Source organism: Schistocerca serialis, unplaced genomic scaffold (assembly GCF_023864345.2).
Source record: "Schistocerca serialis cubense isolate TAMUIC-IGC-003099 unplaced genomic scaffold, iqSchSeri2.2 HiC_scaffold_1196, whole genome shotgun sequence".
Lineage (NCBI taxonomy): Eukaryota > Metazoa > Arthropoda > Insecta > Orthoptera > Acrididae > Schistocerca > Schistocerca serialis.
In genome coordinates, this window is record NW_026047399.1 from 580,001 (window position 1) to 582,500 (window position 2,500).

Sequence of the window (2,500 nt, forward strand, 5' to 3'; positions counted from 1 at the left end):
TAACCTAACCTGTATTGCGCCTTAACCTAACCTGTATTGCGCCTTAACCTAACCTGTATTGCGCCTTAACCTAACCTGTATTGCGCCTTAACCTAACCTGTATTGCGCCTTAACGTAACCTGTATTGCGCCTTAACGTAACCTGTATTGCGCCTTAACGTAACCTATATTGCGCCTTAACCTAACCTATATTGCGCCTTAACCTAACCTATATTGCGCCTTAACGTAACCTATATTGCGCCTTAACGTAACCTATATTGCGCCTTAACGTAACCTATATTGCGCCTTAACGTAACCTATATTGCGCCTTAACGTAACCTATATTGCGCCTTAACGTAACCTATATTGCGCCTTAACGTAACCTATATTGCGCCTTAACGTAACCTATATTGCGCCTTAACATAACCTATATTGCGCCTTAACCTAACCCACATTGCGCCTTAACGTAACCTATATTGCGCCTTAACGTAACCTATATTGCGCCTTAACGTAACCCACATTGCCCCTTAACGTAACCCACATTGCGCCGTAACGTAACCCAACACACGTTGGGCCTTAACCCAACACACGTTGGGCCTTAACCCAACACACGTTGGGCCTTAACCCAACACACGTTGGGCCTTAACCCAACACACGTTGGGCCTTAACCCAACACACGTTGGGCCTTAACCCAACACACGTTGGGCCTTAACCCAACACACGTTGGGCCTTAACCCAACACACGTTGGGCCTTAACCCAACACACGTTGGGCCTTAACCCAACACACGTTGGGCCTTAACCTGCTCTGTAATTGTCATACGACGCGTTAAATTAGTGTAGTGTTGCCTAACTGCAACCCCCGCAATATAGTTTGCTACTCGCACTGCCCGGTCCCCAGTGTATCGCTTCATGTTAAACACCTTGCAGCTATACACTGTAATGTGGATGGCAGCAGGACGTACATGCTCAATGCCCTTTGCAGTTGTTCATTGGCATTTGCAGTTGTTCATTGGCATTTGCAGTTGTTCATTGGCATTTGCAGTTGTTCATTGGCATTCGCATGGCGAAGCACTTAGCCTACGCTGTGGTACGGCCTGTGTCAACTGTCCGCTGATGTTGTACGTCCAAATCACACACTGTACTGCACATTGGTCCTCATGTACTGAATGATACATCGTGGTACATGTGACCGTACAACGACTGCGCCAACAACGGCGAACCATGCGGTCCAAATGTTGTGCACTCAGCTACGTGTCGTCTCCCTATAAGAGCTGGATTGCAGTGTGGTATGCCCTGGATGGCGATCAGCATGAGCCGTCTGTTGATGTAGTGGCGCGTGTTGTTAGACGTAGTCGTCTCCTCTCACACACCGTGATAGCATGGTGCACTGCGTTCCACATCTGCGACATGCGACAGAGGCCGGTTGACAGTCGTTCGCGCAATGGACATCGCATACGTACGGGGGCCACCTTCCACGTGTTCGCGAAGCGTGCACATGTTGTTGCGTGTATGTGGGCAGACATAGTGTGTCGTGACACCTGACACAGGCATGCAACAATCGTTGAATTTGCAAATGGCGATGGACGCCTACGTTTGCTGGTGACGTTACGCAAATGAACAACTGGTAAACCGTTGTGGTGCGGTTGTTCTCGCTAGAGGTGAATCAGTGATGGCGACGATCGGTTGAGCTACCAACCGGTTGTTCCAGCGATACCCACCATGCCCACGAACGTGAATGGCATCTGGGTGTGAAGCGATACGCGGCGGTGGCTGGGTGGGACCGTCCCCGGCCGGTGAGGGGGGGCCTCCCGGCGTGCTGGCCGCGCGGTGCGTGGGCGCACGCGCTACAGCCGGCTGGTGGGGGCGGCCAGTGGCAGGCGCGCCGGCCGACGGAGGCGGCAGGCGGCGCAGCTGCGCGCCGGCGCACCCTGCACGCGGCGCCGTGCGGCCAAAGTAGGTCCTCGCGGGCCCGGTGCGAAGCGCGGTGGACATCTGCAGTGTGCTGGTCCGATTGAGGACTGTGTGCGCTGAGGATGCGCCGCCGCCCGGCGCTCGGCGCCGCGACGCCGTCTGCTGCTCGGTCGCCTCTGCGGTTCTCGCAGGTGGTTTGTATCGCAGCTGTGCGGACGTGTTGGCGCGTGCGCTGTGCTGGGAGAGTTCGCTTCGGCACCCAAGTGGGGCTTTTGTCCTTCTGTGGCGCTGGCGTTGGAGCTGCCGGTCACCGTAGGTGGCGCGTGTTGTCTCCCGCCGGCAATGCCACGACAGCACGCTCCCGGGCCTCTGTCGGCAGCGGCAAGCTCAGTTGGGAGCACGGGTGGTCGCACCTAAAGCGTCTACTCGCCAAACTCCGGGCGATTGCGCCTCTCTCGAACCCGACCAAGTACTTAGGACGGCGCTGCGCGCCGCCGGGACCTGAGAGGGTTTCGAGGTGTATGGTGCAGGGGAGCTCAGCCTCCTCCTGTTTGCAGAATAATTGAGCGGACGCTTGCGTGTTCGCGCGGGCCCCCGGGACACACTCCCG